The sequence below is a fragment of the Rhincodon typus genome, chromosome 9 (genome assembly GCF_021869965.1).
Source record: "Rhincodon typus isolate 14 chromosome 9, sRhiTyp1.1, whole genome shotgun sequence".
Classification (NCBI taxonomy): Eukaryota; Metazoa; Chordata; class Chondrichthyes; order Orectolobiformes; family Rhincodontidae; genus Rhincodon; species Rhincodon typus.
The window spans coordinates 91,927,315-91,933,346 of NC_063340.1; the positions used below are offsets into that span (position 1 = coordinate 91,927,315).

The 6,032-nt window shown below is 43.2% G+C and overlaps 1 protein-coding gene across 1 annotated transcript in view; it reads left to right on the forward strand.

Annotated features, from left to right (window-relative positions):
• Nucleotides 1–6,032, forward strand: part of tram2 (translocation associated membrane protein 2) — a 29,124-nt gene that overhangs the window by 248 nt on the left and 22,844 nt on the right. The window lies entirely within an intron of this gene.

Sequence of the window (6,032 nt, forward strand, 5' to 3'; positions counted from 1 at the left end):
ACTTTCCCAAACTCCTGCAAACTTTCCCAAACTCCTGCAAACTTTCCAGAAACTGCCCCCAAACTCTCCCGCCCGGGCTGGGCTGAGCGGAGGCTGCAGCCGGAGCCGAAACAAACCCGAGACTCCGAGAGGGAGAGATAGAGATAGAGATAGAGAGGGAGGGATGGATGGATGGATGGATGGAGGGAGAGTGCCACGTCCCCCACTCCCCGGGGGGGTGGGGGAGAACCGAGGGAAAAAGAAAAAAAAACGAGGGGTGGAGGCGGGAAGAGAGAGACAGATAGAGAGAAAGAACCAAGGAAAAACAGAGAGAGAGAGAGAAAGAAAACGGGTGTGGGAGGCAGAGAGAAAGAGAAAACTCGGGGACTGGGGCAAAGAACACGGGAGGGAGAAGACGGGGAGAGAGAGAGAGAAAGCAGAAAATACAATGAGAAAGAAGAAGAGGATGAGAGAGAGAAAACCAAGATGAAGAAGAGGAAAAGTGGTAAAGAAAACAGAGTGAGAATAGAAAAAGAATTGGAAAGGGAGGGAGAACAGAAAAAAAATAAGGGAATGAAAATTCAGAGAAAGAACAGAGGGAGAACACTTCAAGTATTTCTGAAATTTCAGTTTGAACGTTACAAACATCACCAATTGCTTCAGTGTCATTGGGTCAAAATCCTGGAATTCCCTCCCCCAGGGCAGTGTGGGTCAACCTACAGCACATGGACTGCAGAATTTCAAGGAGGCAGCTCACCCCGACCACCTTACAAAGAACATTGTGTGGAACCAGGCCTTTCAGCCCCATATATTTGTGCCACACCTGATGCCATTCTAAACTAATCCCATCTGCCCGTACATGGGATGTGTCCGTCTTCCCTACCTGTTCATGTTTCTGTTTAAAAGCCTCTTGTACGTTGCTATCATATCTGCTTCTACCACCTCCCCTCGCAGAATGTTCCACATAACTTCCACCGTCGGTTTTTTAAAAAAAACTTGTCTTGCACATCTATTTACATTTTCCCCCCCTTGCACCCTAAACCTGTACTCCCCTGGCCCCCCACCGAACCATAGAAATGATACAGCACAGAAGTGGGCCAATCTCTCCTCGTAGCTACAAGTCTCAAGCCTTGGCAATATTTTAGTAAATCTTCTCTGCACTCTGTCCAGAGCAATTACATCCTTCCTGTCATGTAGTGCCCAGAATTGCACACAGTACTCTAGCTGTGGGCTCACGAGTGTCATGTATAGTTTCATCATTATATCCCTACTTTAGTACTCTATTCCTCTGCCAATGAAGGAGAGCATTCCATATGCCTTCTTTAAAACTTTATCAATGTGTACTGTTACCTTTAGGAACCTGTACACTTGCACGCCAAGATCTCTCACTTCATCTCCCCCTCAGTATATTCCCATTTATTGTGTATTCCCTTTTACTGTTTGACCTCCCTAAATGCTTTACCTCACACTTATGAGAGATAAGCTCCATCTGGCACTTTCTTGCCCTCTCCATAAATATCATTTGAGGTTACAGCTATCCACTACATGGCCAATTTTTGTTTTGTTGGAAAATTTCCAAGTTGTGCCCCCCATGTTCAAATCCGAATTGTTCATGTATAAAGCAACAACAGGATCCCAACACTAAGCCCTATAGAACAACACTTGAAACAGCTTTCCATTTGCAAGGGCAGCCACCAATAATTACTCTTTAGATCTAAAGTTGGCTTTAGTAACAGGAAACAAGTTGACACATTATCCTGTATGCCATAGGCTTTCAATTTTTTGACCGTTCTGCCACAATGTCTTACTAAGATCCATGTAGACTGCACTACCTTCATCGATTTCCCCCTTATCGCTTCCTCAAAGAACTTAGTCAAATTTGTAAGACATGACATTCCTTGAAACAAACCCATGCTAACTATCCTGACTCGTCCATGCCTTTCTAAGTAACAGTTTTCCAATCTCTCGGGATTGATTCTAATGATTTGCCTACCACCGAAGTAAGATTAACTGGCCTATAATTATTTGGCATTTCCTTTATACCCTTTTAAAGTTTGTAACAACATTGCATTCCTTCAGTTCACCTGCACTTCACCTGTGTCGACTGAAGATTAGAAAATAATCCTCTGCTATTTCCTCCCTGACCACCTTCAGCATCCCAGGTAACAATCCATCCAGCCCTGGCAACTTATCCATTTTCAAGGATTCCAACTACTCTACCACTTCCTCTCTCGTTTTGATTATTTTGTCCAATATTTCACACTGATCCTCTTGGATTACTGTATCCACATCATCCTTTTCCTTTGTGAATTCAGAGACAAAAGTCATTTAAAATTCTTGCCATATCTTCTGCATCTTCACACAAGTTCCCTTCTTCATCTCTGATAGGTCCCCTTTTTCCGTAACTGTCCTTTTGCTTTTACATTCTAAAAGACACCTTTGGGTTTTTCTTTATGTTGCTAATATTTTTTCATGCCCTCTGTTTTTTTTTATTTGATCCCTTTACTTTCTGTACTCCTCTAGACTATCTGCAGTATTGAATTTTTTTGTGACTATCACAAGCGGTTTTTTTGTTTACCTTCACCTTCACCTAAATTTTTCTAAACAACCGTGAGGGTCTAGATTTGGCAATACCATTCTTATTTTTACGGGACATGTCTGTTTCATGCCCAGAGGATCTCACTGTTTCGTGCCTCCCAGTGGTTTGTTACTGTTTTATCCTTTAGCAGCCCTGTCCGGTCCATCTCAGCCAAATCGCTTCTCAGTTTTATCAAATTTGCCTTCCCTCAGTTTAAAACATTTCCTCCTCATTTATCTCTGTCCTTTTCTGTAATAAAACTAAATCTAACCGAATTGTGGTCACCATCCCCGATATGGTCACCACTGTCTTCACTCACTTGCCCATCTTCATTTGCCAAAACTAAATTCAGAACTGCATCTCCTCTCATAGTACATGAATTTCTCACCCTCAATGTCCCTTATGTTGTTTGAAACCCAGTTGATATTGGGATAGTTAAAGTCTCATACTATTATAACCTTCCTATTCCTACAGGCAGAAATTTGACTACAAATATGTTCTTCTGTCTCCCTCTCACTATTTGGGGGCCTGTAGTACCGTCCTAGTAATGTGACTGCCCTTTTTTTGATTTCTAAGCTCAACCTGTACCCCAAGTTTGTAATATTTCTTGCAAAGTATAAATAGCTCAAACCTGTCAATTTCCTTTGCCAGACATTTTTTAATCCCCATTTCTTTTGTCTTGCTGAGTTGCTGACTACATCGCTACCTCATGTTCTACCTCCTGTTTCCTGATCTGAATCTGAACCATCTAAGTCTACACCTCTGCCATACTGGTTTCAAACCTCATCAACAGAACTAGCAAAAGGACCCGAGAGGGTATTTGTCCCACCTCTGCCCAGGTACAACCTGTCGGCCCTGTACGGGTCCCACCTTCACCAGAAATGGTCCCAGTGCCTCAAGAATCTAAATCTCTCCCTGGTACAACGTTTCTCCAGACACACATTCATCTGATCAATCCTCATATTCCTGCTGTCGCTAGCACATAGCACTGACAGTAATCCTGAGCTTACTACATTTGAGGCCCTGCATTTTAGTTTATCTCCTGACTTCCTATATTCAGCTTTTCAGGTCCTTGTCCCTTTGCTTACCTGTCGTTGGTATCTATGCATACCACAATCACTGGCTGATTACCCTCCCCCTGCAGAATGTCCTGCAGCTGCTCCCTCACATCCCTGACCCTGGCTCCAGGGAGGCAACACACCATCCTGGATTCACGCCTGCCGCCACAGAATTGCCTGTCTGTACCCCTTACTATTGAATCCCTGATCACGATAGCCCTGCCGCTTGTTTTTCTCCCCTTCTTTACAGTAGAGCCACCCATTGGGCCATGAACCTGGCTGATGCTGCTTTCGCCCCAACAAGCCATTGCACCCAGCGGTGTATATATTTGAGAGGGGGATGACCATAGGAGACACTTGCACATTGTTCCTGAACCTTTTACTTTTTCTGATGGTCACCCATTCCCTTTCTGCCAGTGTGATCCTCACCTGCAGCGTGGATTACCTTGCTAAACATGCTGTCTGTGATTTTGTCTGATGGTCACCCATTCCCTTTCTGCCTGTGTAATCCTTTCTCTACCTAGTATTTGACATTTCCACCCTGGGAAAAAGACTGACTCTCCACCCTCTCCATGCCCCTTGTAATTTTATATAACTCTATCACATTGCCCTTTAGCCTCTAACGCTAGAGGAAAAAAAAACAATCTGAGTTTGTTCAACCTCTCCTTATAGCTAATACACTAATCCAGACAACAACCTGGTAAACCTCTTGCACCCTCTCCATATCCTTCCTGTGGTGTGACAACTGGAACCGCATGCAATATTCCAAATGTGGTCTAACTGAAATTTTGTACAGCTGCAACATGACTTGCTAATTTTTATAGCCAATACCCTGACCAATGAAGAACACATGCCATCTTTACCACCTTACCCACTTTCAGTGTCTCAATGCTCCTAAGCATTCCTAAACAAAAGACCCAAAGAACTGCAGATGCTGGAAATGAGAAACCAAAACAGAAATTGCTGGAAAATCTCAGCAGCTCTGGCAGCATCTGTGGAGAGAAAGCAGAGTTAACATTTCAAGTCCAGTGACCCTTCTGAAGAAATGTTAACTCTGCTTTCTTACTACAGAACCTGCTGAGTTTTTCCAACAATTTCTATTTTTGCTCCTAAGGGTCCTGCCATTTACTGTATACTTTACTCTTGCATTTGACCTCCCAAAATGCATCACCTCACACTTGACTGAATTAAATTTGATCTGCCATTTGTCCACCCAACTTTCCAGCTGATCTATATCCTGCTGTATCCTTTCATAACCTTCCTCAATATCCACAACTCCAATTTTTGTGTCAGGTGCAAACTTACTAATCAGGCCACCAACATTTTTATCCAAGTCATTTATATATAATACAAACACCAGAGGTTCTAGCTGTGACCACTGGGTCACAGACCTCCAGTCAGAAAACTACCCCTCTACAACTGCCCTCTGTCTTCTATGGTCAAGCCAGTTTTGTATGCAACTTGCCAACTCTGTGGATCCCATGCGATTTGATCTTCTGGACCAGCCTACAATGAGGGGTCTTGTCAAATTCTTTAGTAAAGTTCATGTAGACAACATCCACTGCCCTACCCTCAATCATTTCCATCACTTCCTTAAAAAAATTAATCAAATTTCTGAGATAAGACCTCCCACGCACAGCCATGCTGACTATCCCTAATGATTCCATTCTTCTCCAAATGCAATTAAATCTTGACCCTTAGAATCTTCTCCAGGAATTTCTCTACTGCTGATGTAAGGCTCACTGGTCAGTAATTTCCTCGATTATCCTGTTGTCCTTCTTAAGGAAAGGAACAACATTGGCTATTCTCCAGTCTTCTGTGATCTCACCTGTGACTGAAGAAGATACAAAGGTGTCTATCAAGGCCTCAGCAATCTCCTCCCTTGCTGCCTCCAGTATCCCAGGATAGATCCCATCAGGTCCTGGGGACTTATCTATCTTAATATATTTCCAAACACCACCTCCTCCATATTGACATGACCCAGAGTATCAACATACCCCTCTCAAATCTTACAATCATCCTCGTCCTTCTCCTTGGTTGATACTGATGTGGTCCTTATTAAGGACCTCAGCCACTTCCTCTGGCTCCATGCATAAATTCTCTCCTTTCTCCATAAGTGGACCTATCCTTTCCAGAGTTATCTTCTTGCTCCTAAAATACATATAAAATGCCTTGGGATTCTCTGTAATCCTACTTGTCAAGGACATTTCAAGGCACCTTTTCTCCCTCCTAATTCCTTGTTTAAGTTCTTTTCTGCTTCCTTTATACTCCTCAAGGGCCTTGTTTGACCTGTTTCCTAAACCTTACATATGCTTCCTTTAGAACATAGAACATTACAGCGCAGTACAGGCCCTTCGGCCTTCGATGTTCCGCCGACCTGTGAAACCAATCTGAAGCCCATCTAACCTAAACTATTC